A 20,542-nucleotide genomic window follows, 5' to 3' on the forward strand; every position below is an offset into this window, starting at 1 on the left:
TACCTGCGATCCGCCAGCAGTTTTAGCCTAATTTCATTACTGCTGCGCGAGCTTCCCCTAGCAGCGAGTCTATCAATGTCTTGCAGAACGGATTAGTGGGCACTTTCTTCATCTTCAAATGAATTTCAGCTGTCATGCTCCTGATGAATAGAGGAGGGACAGGCAGCTGACCCGGGTCTAGTAGTGGCCAAGGGGTGGCCGGTAGGCACCCTCTGGCTCTGGTGGGACTATGCAGTCAGATGGGGTGATCCTGGGAGGGGAGATGAGGGGCAGGGAACTCACGAAGTCCACCTTCTTAGATCCCTCTGTGCCCTCCCCATGACCTGGACTCAGCTCTGCTTGTATGCTGTGGCCTTGCTCACGCACCAACACCCCGTCCTGAGGGCAGCTCCCTGGGTGCCAGGCTGCAAATATAGCAGAGAGTACTCTCTATCTGCTGGGAGCAGCTGGCAGGCACCCAGACCCCCACCCCACGAACACTTCATAGCTAAAACTTCAAGATACTGGAGACCTCACAGGCCCAGGGTTCAGATTTGTCTCACAGTTCCTGCAAAGATGCTCAGATCATTTTCACATCTGGACAAATGGCCCTCAACTTCCCTGCAGTTTAGTCCTTGAACACGGCAGGGCTGTCGGATGGGGCAATGTGACAGAGGCTGAGGAAGAGGACGGGCCAGGCAGAGTTGGTACTCTGCACAGACCTATTGTGCTCGGTATGTTACCGGGATAGCCTGGTTTAATCTCAGAGCCAGGGCTACTCTGCCTGGGGTGGAACAAGGTGGGAGTTAGTGCTGGAGGGCCTGTTTGAGAGGCCCAAGGATCAGCCACACCGTTGTGAGGCCTGGACCTGTTTAGGCACTAGAGCCCACTCCCACTCAGAAGCCAATTCTTCATTTCTTGCCAACAGGAGCTATGGTTTTGGTTTTTTTTTTTCTGCTTACTTTAGGGCTTGTTTTTTGAGACAGGGTCTTACTGTGTCTTACTATGCTCAGACTACCCTTGAGCTCATGATCCTCCTGCCAGCATGGAGTACTGAGATTACATACCTGTGCCACTGCGATCCCAGTCTGTGGTAGGTTTCTTCTTACCACCCACCTCCTGGTCAGCTCTGGACCCCAGGAAGACGACCTTCACGGTGGCTCCAGGGCACTCCTGGACCCTCTGTCATCCAGGCAGGCTACCTGATGGGAGGCTATGGGTAGGAGGAGGGGTTTGGGTATCCCTGTCCCACAGTGCCACATTCGGGGTCTCAGTGTAGTATCCCTGGCAGATGTGTCCTTTGAGATTGCAGCTCGGTGGCACCGACACCCAGGTGACTCTGGATCTTCCTAGCTTTGGCAGCTCCATTTCTGCCCCATCTGACCTGGCTTCAGCTTCTTCCATAATGGCAATACCTGAGTACCTTTCATGCCCACGGAGCCCGCTCTGTCAGACCGTTGGGGAATACTGAAGGACGAGTATTATTAGTTAAAGACCGCCTAGGCTGTAGTCAGTTCCTGTCTCCAACCAACCACGCTAACCATTCAGAGTCCTCTTGGCAGGAATTCAGGTTTCCCTGAACTGTGAATAGGGCACGAGAGGGCCGAAGATGCTTAGAGCTGTCGACCCATTTTCTATATGAGGAAACTGAGGCAAGAGACGTGCTTAGAGCTACCCAGCAGCCAGGCGAAGCCAGGAGTCTCAGGCAGAGGTTTAGCAGTTTGGAGTGGAGCCCCCTCCCCCATTTCCAATTCTGTTTCTTGCTCCTGCCCCCCTGGAGACTCTCCCAAGTTATCGATCTCTGAGGCCAACCTTGAGTCAATATGGTGCACTTTGCTAATTAATCTCTTCCAGATAATTGCAGGGAATTATTGGTTGGTGTGAACAGAGGAGAGAGAGGCAGCTGTGTCTTCCAATCTGCCCAGGGCAGCTTCAGGAGGCAGACTCCACCCTTCGCCCTCGCTTCCCGCCGATCTGTTACTTTCCTCTGCCTCATCCAGATAAACCTGTCTGGAATCCTTAGCCCAAGCACCCCTATTAGCTCAGCTCCTGGGGTCCCCTCGGAATGTGGCGGGAACAGATCCTGGGGTCCCCTTGGAATGTGGTGGGAACAGATCCTGAGGTCCCCTTGGAATGTGGTGGGAACAGATCCTGGGGTCACCTCGGAATGTGGGGTCCCCTTGGAATGTGGCGTCCCTGGAATGTGGTGGGAAGGGGTCCCCTCAGCATGTGGGGTCCCCTCAGAATGTGGGGTGCCACCCTGAATGTGGCAGGAAGCACTGCGGCAAACTGTACAGGAATCAAATCCCAATTTTGACAATGTCTAGCTGTGTGTCTGTAGGTAGGTTGCTTCATTTCTCTGTGCCGTGAGTGAAAGATAATACAGAATTTGCAATCCCTGGGTCACAGACTGCCCCACAAACAAAGAAAGCAGGTATTTTATAGCAATGTTTCACACTGCTCTGCCTAGCGAAAACATCCCCGAGGGCAGGCAGCACCAGGCTTTGCTAATTGCTGGGTGCATTTGGGGTGTCCAGTAGATGCTTTGATGATCCCACTTTATGGAAAGGGAAACTGAGGTCCTGGCTCACAATCACACATACCTCGGTAAGAGCCAGAGCCTGGACCCTCAGTCAGAGATGGAGACACTGATCCCGGCTCCACATTGTCACCAAGCCCCATGTGGTGTCAGTTGGAGGTAGCCTTCTACGGTATCCATCTCAGAAGGGAGAGTGGGACTGGGGTCACAGGACGCTGGAGGCTTCCCCTTATCCCTAAACTCTGTCTCACCGGGATGTGAACTCAGGGTCCCATCCTTACTCATTACAACAGGGTGTGTCCAGATGAAGCTTCCTGTCCGGGGTGGGGTGTCCCAGATAGCAGTTCATCCACAAGCAGGCCAGGCCCTGCTACCTGCTCTAATAAACCTCGGAGACGTTAATGAACTAAATAGCAAATTACTTTTTTATTCAAGAATGAAATTTCATCATATTCATAATTCATATTTTATTTCAGACATCTGCTGCTGATTACATTACATTTAACTAAAATTAGATGACGCTCAGAATGCAATTAAGGCTCTGCCAAATTCTTGGGCCCACCAATGCCGGCGGAGCACAGCGGGGGCCGCCAGGAACCTAATATGTAATTAGGAGCTATTTTCTAGCTGTTCTGGAGTCTGAAAATTAGCTGCCTTTATTAATCACACAGACAAATATAAAGTGGAACCGGCGTTCGCTGAAATCTCTAAAAGGGATTTTTTGTTTAATTATACACCGCAGAGTGCCGGGACTCGTTTCGCATGTTGATTTGTTGTGCGTTGACATTTTGACAACTCGTTCTCAATTTGTCTGTCGTAGTTAGGCAACAACAAAGCCGACGGTAACACTTTAACTTTCAAAACCTTCAGTGTGCCAGGGAGAGGGAGAATGGCACTCCTCGCGGCAGGCCTGGGGCTCAGGCTCCCGAAGCCACAGGGGTCAGAGGTGCAGGGAGGAGGGTGAGGAGGTGGCGGAGGCCTCGGATGGGAGGCTGATGCTGGGCCAGGAGTTTCTCCTTTCTTCTCATCCCAGGGCCTCAGTTTCCTCATCCACACCACAGAGGGGTTTGGGGTCTGAGCTCTGTAAGGAATTTTCTAGATAGTGAATTACGACTTCCTCCCCATGCAGGTGACCTCTTAACCCCCTGAGAGGAATTTCTGGTTTCTCCACTGTACAGATCATGAACCACGACTCGGTAAGCAGCCACTGCAGAACTCAAGCACTCGGCACCCGCGGCTGCCTGGGTGGCCCTGAACCAGACGCAGCTTTGGGTCTTTGTTTTCTGATTGCACAGCTGCAGCACCTTGAAGTGACCTAGTCCTGCTGGGACAAGAGAGAGGACACTGTGGGGTCCCACTTCAAAGAAAGACAACCCCTAAGGGGGTTCCTTAGCCCTGGAGCAAGCCCCAAGCCCATCTCACGCCCGAAGATGCCCCTGTGCCATCCTATAACGCGACCGAGTGATTTCCATTGGGCCCTCAGCATCGAGTGGTTACCATAGAGCCTGGTCCGTGCTACTCAGCACAGCAGCACGGTTTTCTCCATGTGCAGACACTTTCTTACCTTTGCTCTTCCCACGGACCCTACAGCACAGGCTTATGACCAGGAATTTCACGGCCTGAGTTCAAATCCAGTTGTTGCCTCTTCTCTGGTCACCTGACCAGTACACTGGTCCCCACCACTAAGATACTGACGGTGATGGACCAGCCTTCCTGGGTTCGGGTGGCCTGAACAGGATGGCAATGCTTGGCCTAGATTTGGCCTCAGCCAATGGAAGTACTGGTTACTCCCACTAGGTAGATGGGTATGTTGAGGCACCACAGGAGAAAGATATGCTCTCAAGTGCCTAGCACCACGCTGAGAAATCCCCCTGGGTGGGTCTGATGCCATGGCCCATTTCCTCACGCCATCACCTTGCCTCCTACATATCAACTGGGAGGGCTGAGGACTTGGAAATCTGTGGAGTCTGGAGCTCCACAGGGCACACCCCACTCCCTGCCTTTTGTTCTCTTTGTTCTTGGGTAAGGGGATGCCATGTGGGGTCTTTCTCTGCTGACCCCAGGCCAGGGGCACTGATACTGTCGGTTCCCAAAAGCCAGCTCTGCCTCCTCCTCCCACCCAGCCTCGCCTGATGAAAATGCCAACTGAGAGAAAAAGATTTTGGGGGTGACAACGAAACTGTCAATAAAATCTGGGATGAGAGCTAGGAGTGACAGTCACTGACGGTTGAGATCTGCTGGGAAGGAAGGTGGCAGGCATGTGCTGATATCAGCACGCTTCGTCCCGAGTGCAGCCCCAGGGAGAGGCATGCTCAGGAGACCTGCCCTGCCCCAGTGCCACACGGACTCCAGCTGCTGCTCTGGGTAAAACAGTCTGAGGTCACGAGGAGAAGTACCTGAACTTGGGTTTCTCCAGCAGTGCGTGTCCCCTGGCTCCCTGAGTGCTGAAGGTGCCAACAACCTGGAAATGTCCCTGCCGGGAGGATGAGAAGGAGCTGTGTCCTGCCAAAAGGACTGGAAGGGTCCGGCCCCCAGGGCCCTGTGGTGTAGTTTTATTAAAAAACTCAAATCTTTGTAGATGTATTCAGGTTAGATAAGGTTTGGAGTGTGTTCTAACCCAGGGACTGGTGTCCTGTGAAAAGACTCCCAAGACACAGTGCGGGCATTGTGCTGCACAGGGAAGACCCAGGGACCATACATGGCTACTGCTAGAAGCCAACAAGAAAGGAGCCAGTGGCACCTGAGGAGACGAGGGCCAGACTCTAGACTGAAAAATTCTGCCAGCTGGCTTTTTTTTTTTTTTATTACACACAGGGTTTGTTTGCCAAACAGCCCCTGACAGGAGAAGTGCTAAAAGCCAATATATTCATTCACTCTCTGGACGGGGCAGACGATTGGAACCCTAAAGCTGAGAGGCCCCTTTAGCAGCTCTGACACCTCCGTGTGTTCCCCCTAGTGTCCCCTCCAATGTCTGTGACTTCAATACCCATTGCCCTCACCTCTTCCCTCCTTCTTTCCACCAGAGAACTTTCTGAGGCTGTGACCCTGCTCTCCTCCTCCACTGCTCATACAGGCTCCCCCAGCCCCGGGACTTTTGCTTGGTCCAGATCCCCCAGCACACACTGCAAGCTCCATGTGAACCACCGTGTGCCGGACTGTTTGCGTGGGGGACCTCTGCTGCCTAGCATGCCCTCCTTCACCCAGGGGCTGGCAGCTCAACTGGGAGAGTATCTGCCTGGCATGCATGAAGCTGTGGGTTCAATTCCCGGCAGCACATAAATCAGGCATGCTGGCGAACACCTGTGATTCCAGCATTTGGGAAGTAGAGGCAAGAGAGTCAGGAGTTTACGGTCATTAGCTACATACTGAGCTTGAAGCTAGCCTGGGCTACTGAGACTTTGTCTTAAAAAAACAAAACATCCAGATGCCACATTCAGGATGCCCTCTCCCTGCCCCCTCTGCATCCCTGTAGCCACTACAGGCTGAACAATCACCCCTCTCTCCTCGGGCTCCCTAGGGAAGTCAGAACCTACAGCTCTGTCTCACAGCTATTTGCTTACCTAGCTGAGTTCATGGGGTGTGGCCACGTCTCACTCAGCCCTCAGCTCCCAGTCCATGCCCTTCCAAGAGGCTGAGGGACAGTGACCTCTCTTGGATCCCAGAGCCTGGGCTTGTGTTCCGTCACCAGCTGGTGGGCAGCTTTGTCCCTCTGATCAGCTTGTGGTCCTGGGCTGCACTGCAGTAGTCACCCGTGGTTGTCATCTCTGTCATCGTAACTATAGAGATTATCACAGATCCTCTTCCACAGATCCATGCCCTGACTCCCCCCCCCCCCCCCCCCCCCCCCGTGGCAGTGTCAGCCCTGCACATCCCTGATGCTACATTGGATTCTTGGTACTCTTTATATATGCGTTGTCCTCCCAATCGGATGGTAACTCCCTTACCAGCAGGGACTGTGCCTGTCTTAGTCAGGGCTTCTATTGCTGTGATGGGACACCAAGACCAAAACTACCTGGGGAGGAGTTTATTTGGCTTACACTTCCACATCACTGTTTACCATTGAAGGAAGTCAGGGCAGGATCCTGGAGGCAGGAGCCCATGCAGAGGCCTTGGAGGGTGCTGCTTTCTGGCTTGTTCCCATGGCTTGCACAGCCTGCTTTCTTATAGAACCCAGGACCCAAGGATGGCCCCATTCACAATGGGCTGGGCCCTCCCCATCAATCACTGATTAAGAAAATGCCTTACAGCCTGATCTTATGGAAGTGTTTTCTCAGCACGGTTCCTTCCTTTCAGATGACTCCAGCTTGTGTTGACAGAAAACCAGCCAGCACAATTGACCCCTTGTCAGCTTGACACAAACACATCACTGTTAAGCCGTAGCCTTTCCTTTCTTGTTCTTCCCCAAAATCACACATTAATATCAATTTTCAAAGTCCTACACTCTCTAAAAACTCAAACACTTAACAATTCAGTCTCTTTAAAATAGTCAGTCTGGGGGGTAGTGAGGGGGAAGGTGGAGAAAGTGGGAGGAGGGGAGAGAGTGGGAACTGGGATTGGAATGTATAATGAGAAAAGATAGGTTTTTTTAATTAATTAATTAAAAATAAATAAGATAAAATAGTCTGTTTTTAAATCCAAAGTCTTTTTTATTTTATTTTTTTTGTAACCAAAACTTTAATCCCAAGGACTCTCACAAACATATTACAAATGACAGCATGAAAAGGCAATCTTGCACAGGAACTCAGAGGTTCAGCTCTACAATGAACCCTTAAACCAACTGGCAACTTAGTCTCCCATTTCCAAATAAACAATGTTACAAACAGCTTCCTCCATAGAGAGCAATCAGTGAGGAACCTCTTTGAAAGTCTTCAGAGAGCAGTTCCCACCCCTTTCCCTGTTAACTTGTGTTTAACAGCAGCTTTTACAGACTGCTTATCATTTCCCCCACAGCTCCCGACTGTAATTCAGCTAAGAAACTAGTTTTTTTCAATTTCCATCAGTGGTTTATCATTAGTACATCACACTTTAACTGGGCAGGATCTAGGTTTATTTCAGTCTATGAAAAACTAAAGTTCAAAGCAAATTCAATCTTGCTTAAGGGAACATGAACAGCTAAAACATCTTAAAAATGCACCAAGCTTATGAAGTCTCAAACAAAACTCCTGTCAAATGAAGTTACTTCCTGTACACCACTTCTTTTGCAAACTGGTCTTCTACTTCCTTTCATTTGACCTAGATCGGCTACGAGACCTAGAGAAAGATCGAGACGGCTTGTGGTTTCTCCCACGAGACAGAGACCTTTCTCTTCTCCTATCTCTAGAAAGTGACCTGCTCCGGCTTCGAGAGAAGCTTCTCCTTCTTGGAGATCTTCGCCGAGGTGGAGGACTCCTCCTACGGTAATCATCTCGAGGGCGACGACCACAAGAGGGAGGGGGGCCACGATTCCGACTTCTTTTCTCACCTTTCGACAGCTCCACTCTTACTCGGCAGCCACATAGTGTTCTTCCATCTAGCTCTCGGACAGCGTCAGCAGCATCTCGGGGATCCTCAAATTCAACGAAAGCAAAGCAAAGCCAGGAGGGTTTCGAGCAACCCACACACTTCGGAGCGGTCCATAATAGCCAAATGCCCGTTCTAATTCAGTCTTGTTCCCGTTGTTTCCAAGATTACCTACATACACCTTACAATCTAATGGACAGGAATCACGATGCATTTCGAGATCCTGGGTTTGAGAACCGCAGTTCAAATCCCAACACTCCGACGAGGCCCACCCGCACCCTCGCGATTTGCTTCCGCAGATGCTCTCAATGCCCTGGCGTCCACGAAATGGCCCAAAGTTTTTTTTAAAAAGTCTCCCAAATGTGGGCATCTTTAACCTAAAAAAAAAAAAAATTAATTAAATATTTTCTCACTTTAAGAGGAAAGAACTACTCACAATCTGAGCAAAGCCAAACAAACTCCAACTACATAAATAATTCAATGTTCAATAGTATCTGGGATCCACTCCCCATCTTTTGGACTCCTTCAAAGGACTTGGACACTTCTCCAGCTCCGCCCTCTGCAGCACACAGCTTGTCTTCTAGGCTCAGGCTGGCTCCACTCCACTGCTGCTGTTCTTGTGGCCATCCACAATCCTGGGGTCTCTGCTGCAACTGGGCTGCACTTTCACCGCTGGCCTCTCCTGGGCTCTCTTCAGGGACTCCAGCCCTGCCACACAGTGCCAGGCCTCAGCTGCTCCCCATGACCCCTGCAGGCCTTCAAAGCCAGCACCTCCTGGTGACTCTTGCACTACCAAGTTCAGCTGCCAGCACGAGGCACAACCTTGGCTTCCTCTGGACCCCAGCTTCTGTGTGCTGGCCCTGAGGACACACTTCCCAGGAGACTTCATCTCGGTGATGCTGGTCTCTTCTTGATCACCGATAATCTCTTATTTCTGGCTGACCCGCATCCATTATCCCAGAAAAGCAAAGGTTTTATTTTAGTGATTCTAGTCTTTTGTTAATCATAGCTGATTCGTCAGTCCCAGCCAATCAGACACCACAGAATCTCAACTCAAAAGAGTGTTCTTTAAACTTCTCTCTGAAATTTCCTAAGGTCTTAGTTAGGGTTTCCATTGCTGTGAAGAGACACTATGACCATGGCGACTCTTACAAAGGAAAACATTTAATGGTGGTGGTTCACATACGGTTTCAGAGTTCAGTCCATTATCACCTAGGACTGATACACATTATCATCTATGTATCTAGGTGAGACACAGAGGCATAAAGGCAGACCTGGTGCTGGAAAAGGAACAGAGTCTTACATCGAGCAGGCAACAGGATGTGATCTGAGTGTCACACTGAGGGAAGCTTGAGCAAAAGAGACCTCAAAGCCCACTGCCACAGTGACAGACTTCCTCCAACAAGGCCACACCTCCTAACAGCGTCACTCCCTTTGGGGGCCATTTTCTTTCAAACCCTGCAGATTTCCATCAGCTGTACTATTCTCAGCAGTCTCCTCCTCCCAGGCCCCACGGAGCAGCCTATGAGCTCTCAGCACTCACTGGCTTTTCCATCCCCGTGTCCTTCCACACACAGTCCTCCCCCAAACACCTTCAGTGCCATCACAGCAGCACCCCACTAAACTGGCATCCATCTGTCTTAGGGTCACTGTTGCTGTGATGAACACCACGATCAAAACAACTTGGGGAGGAAAGGGTTAATTCAGCTCACTCTTCCACATCACTGTCCACCATCAAAGGAAGTCAGGACAGGAACTCAAGCACGGTAGGGACCTGGAGGCAGGAGCTGAAGCAGAGGCCATGGAGGGTGCCGCTCACTGGCTTGCTCCTCCTGGTTTGCTCAGCCTGCTTTCTTATAGAACCCAAGACCACCAGCCCAGGGATGGCACCACCCACCCTCATCAATCACTAATTAAGAAAATGCCCTGGAGCTGGATCTTATGGAGACATTGTCTCAATCAGGGTTCCCTCCTTTCAGATAATCTAACTTGTGTCAAGGTGACATAAAATTAGCCAGCACAGTGCCACTTGCAGGGGGTCTTGAGACCTTCAGTCCGACTGATGTGAAGCCCTGATTGCCCATCCAGGATCTAATCCAGTGCATCTCAACCTTCCTGATGCTGCAGCCCTTCTCATGTTCAGTTCCTCCCCCAACCGTAAATCATTTTCATTGCTGCTTTATAATGGTGATTTTGCTCCTGTTATGAATCACACTGTAAAGATCTGTTTTCCAATGGCCGTAGGCTACTCCCGCAAACGGCTCATTTGATCCCAAAGGGGTTGCGACCCACAGGTTGAGAACCACTGACCTAATCCAACCGTGAAACAACCCAGGGACTGGAGCTGAGGTAGAAACCACAGGTGGAGGCTGCCTCCCCCCAGCTGTGCCCACTCAGAGACTCAGTTTCCCTCTGCAGTCTGAGGGGCAATTCCTACTTCTCCAAGTGTTATCTGATACACAGCAAGCCAGACGGGTCAGCAGGTGTCTGACCGATGCCAACTGCAGCCCTGCCTGGCTGGCTGACGCTGCTATGCTCAGCACCACTCTGAACCTGTGTGTAACAGACCGCCCCTTGAGAGCTGCTGTAGGGTAGAAGGAGGCCAGAAGTTCACAGTTGGGACAGGCAAATTCAGCTGGTAAGTGGAGGCTGGGTTGTGTTGTTTTGTTTTAGAGAGACTCTCCAACCCAAGATGACCTGGCACCTTTGATCCCTCTGCCTCAACCTCCTCAGTGCTAAGATTCCAAGTGTGCGCCAGCAAACCCAACACGTGGCTGACTTTTATTACACTGGGTTAAAACAAGTTACGTTATTCACTGTCTATGTATATACATGTATATGAGTGACAATGTGTATGGATACTATATGTGTAGTTCTGTGCATCCCACCATGAATGTGTGAAGGTCAGAGGACAACTTTCAGGAGCTGGTCCTCTCTCCATCACGCGGGTCCAGGAACTGAACTCAGACTGTCCGCCTTCCCTGCAAGCTTTTACCCACTCTATCATCTTGCCGACCCAACCCTGGGTTTTTATAACTGTCCAGGCTTGCATTTTCCCAGGGACACCCTCTGCTGAGCTACGGCTGATGCAGTGAAGACAGCGGTGTAATGAATAGCCCAGCCTTACCCTACCCCATGAGGGCCTTTTTTGGCCTGGGGCCCATGCATCTCTTTCAGTCACAGGGGCACCAGCTGTGGATGCTGGGAGAGAGAGGCCGCGAAGAACTTCCCTTCTCTTTGGGTAGACAGAGGGTAGGAGACAAACGCAACCCTTCAGACCAAGACCTGAGCACACTCATGCCAACACCCAGAAGCCCCTTTGGAGGGTTGAGGGGCATGCTCAGGACCATGGGCTCCACAGCCAGCAGGGTGGCCACCATGAACAAGGAGAAGCCACTTCCTTAAATCCTCCCTCCCTCTCTCCCTTTCTTCATCTCTGCAGTCGTCTCAGAACCTCGGGCAGTTATAGCGAGCCACACACCTGCGGCTTTGGGTAAGACAGAAATGAACAAGGTGGCTACCCACCTGCACCCCCAACCCAGAATGGCAGGGTTGACAATGACAGGGGGAGGGCCACTCAGAAGGTAGGCAGGACTCGTGGGAAGGCTGGGGGGGGGGGCAAGAGGCTGAGACCTGGAGCTAGTCTGATGATGAGGACCAAGGGGCCAGGGGAGGCAGGTAAGGAGGGCAGGGGCCAGGGTGTCAGGGGAGGCTGGTTTAACCCTGTTCTGTCTCTGCACCCTGTGTGGTTCATGCAGCACCCAAGAAATTCCACGCTGTCATCCCCTGCACTGGGATAGACACTTCCTACAGGTGGACCAGGGGTAGGGGTGGCTAGGTCCACCATTACTTCACTAAGGGTCCTTCCTGCACTGCTGCCGCTGTAAGCGCTTGGCAGAGGTGTCACTGAACAGGCAAGTGAATGGTGCAAGCTCGGCAGATGTCCCACCCAGCACCTCACTATCCACCCAGCCATCTGCTGAGCTGTTTCCACATGGAGAATCAGGTTCAGCCGGGCGGCTGCCTCATTAATCTCAGCTCTTGGAAGCTGAGGCAGGGGGGTAGCTATGAATTCAAGACTAGCCTGAGATGCATAAAAAACCTTATCTTGAAAACCGAACCACACAAAGATGACCTACTCGGAGGCTCAGAGATGCCGCTCGTCCAGGGTCACACAACCAGCACGTGGCAGAGCTGGGCATTGAACTTAAGTCTTCTATCTAGGCTTTTTCTTTCCTTCCCACCCACTGTTCCTCAGACTACAAGATGGGGAAAGACAGCGGCAGAGAACAGGGGTCCTCAGCCCTCCTCTGGAGGAAGCAGGTCCCAGGGGGATAGTATCCTGGCCGCTCCATAAATAACCAAGTCCCTGGGCCCCGGCGGCAGTGGCTCTGTGTTATACAAACAGCTCTAATCCCATCAGTTAGCCTGGATATCAGAGGAGACAAGCTTCTGAGCGGGGAGGCCTAATTGAATGGAATTGAAAAGGCAGTATCGGGGGCGGGGCCCGGGAGGAGGGACCGGAGCACGCAAGCTGGGACTCTCTGAGGCGGCCCGGAGCTCCGTGGCCAGCAGGGGAGCCAGGCTGGGAGGGGGGGCTTTGATGAGGTCGGTGGGGGACCCCAGCCAGGGTGCTCCACCCCTCAGACCTCCCCTTTATCTGCTGGCTCTGCTGTTCTCTCTCTCTCCCGCGCTGACCCCTTTTCTGCTCTCTCTGTTATCTCAAATAATGTCACTGCCTCTTTAGTATCTATTCATCAGAGCAGAAAGAAGCCAATACTGACACTGCTTAAAAAAAAAAGCCATCTGTGCCTCCCGGGGACAGAGCGAGCTGGGTTGCGAGCGCTGGCAGCACCGACCGCTGGCGCCCTGCGGCCCCAGCCTGCCATTTCACCGAGGCAGAGTAATCAGATTCCACAGGCAATCCTCCCACCCCGGGCCCAGAAGTCCTCCCCAGGGCTGCTCTCCCAAGGACTCTCACCCTGGGGACCTTTTCAGCTCACAAAAAGCTTGGCCTGGCCTTTCCCCCCCTTTTCTTTGTAATTGGCTTTTCATTCATTCTTAGTAGTATTTAAAAACTGAATTGTATCATGGCAGCCAGATTTTTAGAATCTCTTTTTCAAACTAGACAGAGGAGCCAGGGATGGTGGTGGGAGGCCTGCAATCTCAGCATTCGTAAAGTAGAAGCAAGAAGATGAGGAATTCAAGGCCATCCTTGGCTACGTGGTGAACCGGAGGCCAGCCTGGGCTATATGAGACCGTCTCCAAAATATATATACATAAACAAAATAAATAAAAAAAACTAAATAGAGGGCCTGGGCCAGAGCTGAGTGACCTTTATAATGTGTGTGAAGGACCCAAGGTCTACACTGGAACCTGACCTGCTTGCACAGCAGCCCCGCCCCTATTCCAGGGGAACAGCTGGCTGGGGCGGAGGTCAGGCAGCACCCATCAACCCTTCCCCAGCGAGGTTGGAGATTTGTGCATGTGAGGTATGTAAGCAGAGAGACTTCCCAGCGCCATGTTAAAAGCCACGGGAATCAAGGATAGGACTGGAGATCAAACCCTCAGAAGTAGCAGAGAGACCTGGGCCCAGAGAGGGCAAGCCAGGGCTTGGAGAGGTGGGACATCCTGACCTTGACATCCACGTCTCACAGCCTCTAGTCCAAAAGGCCGTTTGGAGCCCCGCCCCCTTTCGGCTGGCTCTGGAGAGCTCAGGGGGCCACAATGGAAGGGCCACAGCTGTGGGAAGCAAGGTTACATTAGCTTTGGCCCCTTCTCCAGGCCTCGGGGCTGGCTGAGCTCAAGCCAGTGTCCTCAGTCCTCTAGGAAACCTGGGCCAACATCCCAGTGTACTGCAAATGCACTGTCCAGGGGCAGGTCACTCCCCAGCTCCGTGCCTCAGTGTCCCCATCCACAGTCTGGACCTTTGTGGCTGTATTGGGGGATGGTCTTGGTGGACTCGGATCTTTGAGGCAGATGGCTGGAGGAATGGGCAACCACTTGCTGCCAAGGACAGGCCGGCTTGCGCATGCTGAAGTCCCCCACTCTGCGGGGTCATAGGGGGCGTGGAACAGATGTGTTGCCTTGGCAACAGATGGCAGGTGCCTGGGTCCAGGAAACCTCATCCTCCAAGGTCATGTCCTCCAACTCCCGGAGCCCTGGCAATCTGGTATGTGGGCACTGTGGTTTAAGTTCAGTGTCCAGCTCAGCACAGCCAACCCTGCCTTCCTGCTGCCACCCACAGGAGCAGGAAGAACGGCGGGACCCAGCCCTTGTTAGAAAGCAAGCAGGGGACCCTGGCTTCGACAGCTGCTGTCACCAGGTCTGAGGCCTGGATCTGCTGCTCTGGGCACAGGTGGCCTCTTTGAGCCTCAGTTTCCCCTGTAAGAACAACAGCAGCTTCACTTCCTGGATGCTTGGACCACATGGGACATGGGTAGAGGAGCCTGCCAACTCCATAAGGAGATGACCTGACTAAAGTCCTACAACTGGGGGGTAGGAGGGTGCTGGGCCATAAAACAAAGCCAATTCACAGAATAGTCATCAGTGGCGGGTAAATAAGACACAAGGCTCAAGGTCCTGCTGTGTTAAACAAATATACTTTCTATGAATAGAGAGACTGAGGCCCAGAGAGGACAAGATATCTCTCTTGGCTTACACAGCAACCTGTCTCTCCTTGCCTTGTCTACATCCTGGTCACTCTGATCTCTCACAATGTCTCATCCACCAGCTGAGGGCAAATGAAGCCAGTGGGTCTCCAGGAGCAGTTCAGGTCACGTCTCTGGTGCCTAGCCTAATTCCCTGTACATAGCAGGGGTGCTTATGACTCACAACTGGGGCAGACCTGCCAGCCTTAGCCTTGTCAAGAGGCAGCATCTTTCTCTGGGAAGAAGAGGAAGACCTACGGGTCTTGGGAGGCCTGGGGGTACCATGGAGGTTCCCTGCCTCAGTCTACACAGCAATCTACACATGAAAGGGCTTTGAATGATGTCCTCCAGTCACAGAACCCTTACAGTGAGAGGGCACGTGGGAGGGGTCAGCAGAGCACGGTCCAAAAGGGCCCACTTGGCACATGGTGTCCCATCCCTATGTGTCCCCATCCCTGTGTGTCCCCATCCCTGGGTGTCCCATCCCTGGGTGTCCCCATCCCTGTGTGTCCCCATCCCTGGGTGTCCCATCCCTGGGTGTCCCCATCCCTGGGTGTCCCATCCCTGGGTGTCCCCATCCCTGGGTGTCCCCATCCCTGTGTGTCCCCATCCCTGGGTGTCCCATCCCTGGGTGTCCCATCCCTGGGTGCACGAGTTGGCTCTATTATCAGATTCACTCAAGCCTCCCTGTCCCTCCACTAACACAAGGAGGGAGCTGGGGAGGAGTCGGGAGCAGAGGAGTCTGTGACCCCTTTGCAGGGCCCCAAGAGGATCCAGCCGCTGGAGGCGGGGCCCATCCCCCTGTATCTGCAATCTCATTCATCACATAGGCCTGCAGTGAGGAAAAAATAAATGAGACAGAAAACTCAGATTTGACTAGATGTCTCAGTCAGGGGCTCCAGGCCTCGAGCCCCTCAAGAGTCTCAGGTAGCAGGGCGAGGGAGGGCAGAGCTGTCTTTCATCCGGACACGGGCTCTGGTCAGCACCAAGCAGGCTGGCAGTCATCCAACCTGTCAGAGGGCACACCTGTCCGGCTGCCTCCCTGTAAAATGGAAGGGTCAATCTGCTACTACCCAAGATGCCCTGCACCCAGCCTGGTAACCACAGCCATGCACCAGCAAATCCAGCATTGGTTGGCCAAAGCAGTCGGTCTTAATTTTGGTCTCCTCCCTCTTTAGTGAGCCCCCCCACACACACCTGCTGGCACCTTCTGCGTACTACTAGAAACCCTATACTGCATTGCTGCCAGCTTCAGACAAGGGACTGTACAGAGAGACCCTGCGAGCTGTGCCATAGGGCCCATCACAACTGTAAACCTGATGACCCCCAAAAGGTTGAGCACACTGCCTGCCATTTTGCATGTGGGGAAACTGACCAGAGAGGCAGAGCAGATTCCAGGCGCCAGGCTAGGCAGGGAGTACAGAGTGAGGCCGAGATGGGCTGTGCATAGCATCCCAGCTATGGAACAGCAATGACAGAGGAACACGAAGCAGTTCACCGTGGGACCCTTGGCAGGTCTCTCTGGAGTTGGTTTCCTTATCAGTACCACCGAAGGTCTTGCGAAGTTGATGCTTTGGGACTCTGATGCAGTTGATGCCAGTTCACACGTCTCTTCACACATTTGTTTGGAAAAGACATGCTGAGCGCATGGGCTCCTTCAATCTGGTGTCAGACTTCCTGTGGGGGGGGGAAGGGGCCCTCCAAGTTTACTGCAGGAAGAATGCTCATGCCTGTCGACAGCTCCACCTCCCTGTTCTGTGTCAATGAGGGGCTCATGCACAGGAAGCAACAAGGACTGAGAGGAAAGAGGCTGAGCTGGGCATGACAAGTCAGACTGCCCAGGAATAGATCTGACATCACAGACATGGGTTTCCCTGCGCTCTGACCCTTGCCTGTCTCAAGAGCCTGGGGCAAGTCCTTTCTCTTCCTAGGGCCTCAGTTTACCTAGTAACAGGATGGGGACAGTCCTGGCTCACAAAGATAAGGCATGTTAAGTAAATGGCCTGTATTGGACACATGGTAGGTACTCTGTGATGGTTCGGTTTTTTCGGGTTTCTGACACCTGGGTGTGGGGAGGGTAGGGCTAATTCTGAATGACAGGCAGGACACCCTGTGATGAGAATGATGGACACACAATGGAGTGTGAGTGGGCATGGGTGTGGAGGGCTCCTGCGATGGATTAATAGGGATTTAGTGCTGCACAAGACAGCTGCGGGGCACTTAACACAGCTCTAGACACTCGGGAGCACACTGGGGGAGACGGCCTGTGGCCTGGACACCAGACATCAATACATATTGGCAGAGAATGGCGACTACACACCAAAGCAGCAGGTAACCAGAGCATGCTCATGCATGAGGGAGGAAGGTAGTCGCACTCTGCGTGGTTGGAGGGAGGTGGTCACACTCTGCGTGGTTGGAGAAAGGTAGTCATACTGTGTGTGTGATTGGAGGAAGGTAGTCACACCATGTATGGTTGGAGAAAGGTAGTCATACTGTGTGTGTGATTGGAGGAAGGTAGTCATACTGTGTGTGTGATTGGAGGAAGGTAGTCACACCGTGTATGGTTGGAGGAAAGTAATTTGGTTTTCTTGTTCATTTTCATCACAGTGAATTCATGTGACCAAAACTTTTTTGAGAGAGAAAGGAAGGAGAGAAAGAAGGTGAAGGAGAGGGAGAGAAGAGAGAAAGGAGGGAAGGGGTGGGGAAAGAAAGACTCTATGTAATCCTGGTTGGCCTAGAACTTCCTATGTAGATCAGGCTGGCCTCAAATTCAAAGAGATCTGTCTGCCTCTGTCTCTTGAGTGCTGGGATTAAAGCTGACCATCGCCAGGCTCACCATTATGTGATAAATGTGGAAACATTTCTGGCTTTCGTTGCGGAAGTGGCACTCCCCTCCTCACAGCAAGATGGCTGCTGTGGTTGAGAAGCCCATCCAGGAGTCACACGGCCAGGAAAGGAGCAACTGCTGGATGCTAGGTGTGCAGTGAGACGCCTGGATGCTAGGTGTGCAGTGAGACGCCTGGATGCCAGGTGTGGAGTGAGACGCCTGGATGCTAGGTGTGCAGTGAGACGCCTGGATGCTAGGTGTGGAGTGAGACGCCTGGATGCTAGGTGTGGAGTGAGACGCCTGGATGCTAGGTGTGCAGTGAGACGCCTGGATGCTAGGTGTGGAGTGAGACGCCTGGATGCTAGGTGTGGAGTGAGACGCCTGGATGCTAGGTGTGGAGTGAGACGCCTGGATGCTAGGTGTGGAGTTAGACGCCTGGATGCTAGGTGTGCAGTGAGACGCCTGGATGCTAGGTGTGGAGTGAGACGCCTGGATGCTAGGTGTGGAGTGAGACGCCTGGATGCTAGGTGTGGAGTGAGACGCCTGGATGCTAGGTGTGGAGTGAGACGCCTGGATGCTAGGTGTGGAGTGAGACGCCTGGATGCTAGGTGTGGAGTGAGATGCCTGGATGCTAGGTGTGGAGTGAGACGCCTGGATGCTAGGTGTGGAGTGAGACGCCTGGATGCTAGGTGTGGAGTTAGATGCCTGGATGCTAGGTGTGCAGTGAGACGCCTGGATGCTAGGTGTGGAGTGAGATGCCTGGATGCTAGGTGTGCAGTGAGACGCCTGGATGCTAGGTGTGGAGTTAGATGCCTGGATGCTAGGTGTGGAGTGAGATGCCTGGATGCTAGGTGTGGAGTTAGATGCCTGGATGCTAGGTGTGGAGTTAGATGCCTGGATGCTAGGTGTGGAGTTAGATGCCTGGATGCTAGGTGTGCAGTGAGATGCCTGGCCCACAAGGACAAAACCAGAGGGTAGAGCCAAGCACATGGAGGTGGGCAGAACAGCCAGAGCCTACACCACGTGCTGGCCAGTAGCCTCAGGACTATAAGGTTTCACTGAGAAAGAGCACCCCCCCCATGGTGTATGCAGCCTGCTTCCCCACCCGAGACCCTGCTGTGCACTGGAGGGTGGCAGAGACACTGTCCTGTGGTGCCAGGTTGTGGCAGCTCTGAGCAGAGAAGCTAGGAGGGTGAAGCTGGGTGGCACTAACAATCTTTCCAACAGCTAACAGAGAACAGCATCTCTGACCAGCAAGGCTAAGTTTTTAACCAGTACCAAACGCTGCTGAGGTTTCTGGGAAATTCTTACTATCATTAGGGCCAAGTGAGCACTCACGGTGTAGCCTGCACAGGGTCAGCAGCGCCGTGTGAATGTTTAGTGAGCACTCACGGTGTAGCCTGCACAGGGTCAGCAGCGCCGTGTGAATGTTTAGTGAGCACTCACGGTGTAGCCTGCACAGGGTCAGCACCGCCGTGTGAATGTTTAGTGAGCACTCACGGTGTAGCCTGCACAGGGTCAGCACTGCCGTGTGTTCTCTCAGCCGATCTTCACACGACCTCTGTAAAGGCGATTGCATTCACCTCATGAGAAAGCCTTAAAAGGTAACTTAGCACAGTCACATGGCCAGAGGGTAGCAGAAGCGGCCTTGTGATCCTCTGGTTTGTGACCTCAGGCCTGAGTGTGCACCAGAATTACCCAGGAGCTTTAAAAGCGACTAGTGGGCTGACCAGGTGGCTCACAAGATGGCTCAGCTAGTAAAGGCACTTACTGCCAAGTCTGATGACTTTAGGTCAACTGGCAGAGCTCACAGTGAAAGAGAACACTCGTCTTCTGCTGTAGCACATACACACATGTACACACACATACACTATGTTTAAAAAAGGAAAAAAATCATGGGAGAGGGTAAAAGGGGAGGGGAGAGGAAGGGAAAGGAGCAGAGAAAAATATATAGCTCAATAAAAACAATTTAAAAAGAAAGAAAAAAGATAAAGTCTTTAGTGGTGGAGGCCCACCCAGACCAGCAAGGGCAGAACAGGACAGCACTCCTGGGTCTTCTGGAAGCTCAGGGGTTGACTGTGAGCTACAAATGATACCACTGCATGACCAGTAAGAGCAGCCGTGCTGCAAAGGCCTCAGACAGGTGGCTGTAGATGGCGGCACTAGGGGTAGAGCATGATCAGAACAGCAGCTGAGGTAAGCGGCTACGCTGGCCCAGGACTCAGAGGTGGCTGTTTCCCGAGGACCAGTGCATCGCATCAGCATCAGCCGCTGACACAGCCCCTAGAGAGCATGCGGGCTCTGCAGATCTCAGGCTGCCACGGACATTCCACCTTCCTCCCCCGATGTGGGACCACACCATGCGGCAGTCCCAGCTGCTCACTCAAACTGCACAGTGAAAGAAACATTTGCACTTTCGTGCTACAGGTGGTTACAATCGCAGCCAGCCTCAGGGGAGGTGGTGCCAGGGCAGAGCAGGCTGACAGCTGGCTTTGGAGTCAAATGCCCTCTAAGGCTGATGAGCTTCGTGGCTTCAGACAACTACCCCAAATCTCTGAGCTCTGGCTCCTTGGCTTGTAAAATGAGCATGAGATTGCTGATTATGTAGTGAAGTTAGGCACGGGCTGGCTTGCGAGTGCCCAGATGAATATTATTGCTTCATGTATTACTGCTTCGAAAGGGCAGGGGCACAGAAGGTGTACGCCAGCCCAGCTTCCACCCACCCTCCTCCTGAGGGTGCTGGGAGAGGTATCAGCTGCCCCCTAGTGGCGGAGGGCAAACACACAGCGAGTCATGGCAAACAAAGTTTAGTCCAGCCCATCTTTACTGTGGCCCCGGCTCCCAGGGGTTCTGTGGGTGAGGTGGACCCTGCCATTCTAGGAGTATGAGGGAAGGGTGTTCCCTCCACCTAGCCAGTTGACATCAGAAGGGAGGGAAGGCCAGAAAGTAGTGGCTGCATGCCTTTAATTCCAGCACTCAGGGAGGCAGACAGATCTCTGAGTTCGAGGCTAGCCTGGTCTACAGAGTGAGTTACAGGACAGGCTCCAA

General features: G+C 52.6%; 1 pseudogene; it reads right to left on the minus strand.

Annotated features, from left to right (window-relative positions):
- Positions 1-7,292: 7,292 nt before the first annotated feature.
- LOC121446464 lies at positions 7,293-8,308 on the minus strand (annotated as a pseudogene).
- Positions 8,309-20,542: the final 12,234 nt, after the last annotated feature.

Source organism: Microtus oregoni, unplaced genomic scaffold (genome assembly GCF_018167655.1).
Source record: "Microtus oregoni isolate MIOR12 unplaced genomic scaffold, Mior012 000003F_ref0000135, whole genome shotgun sequence".
NCBI classification, from domain to species: domain Eukaryota; kingdom Metazoa; phylum Chordata; class Mammalia; order Rodentia; family Cricetidae; genus Microtus; species Microtus oregoni.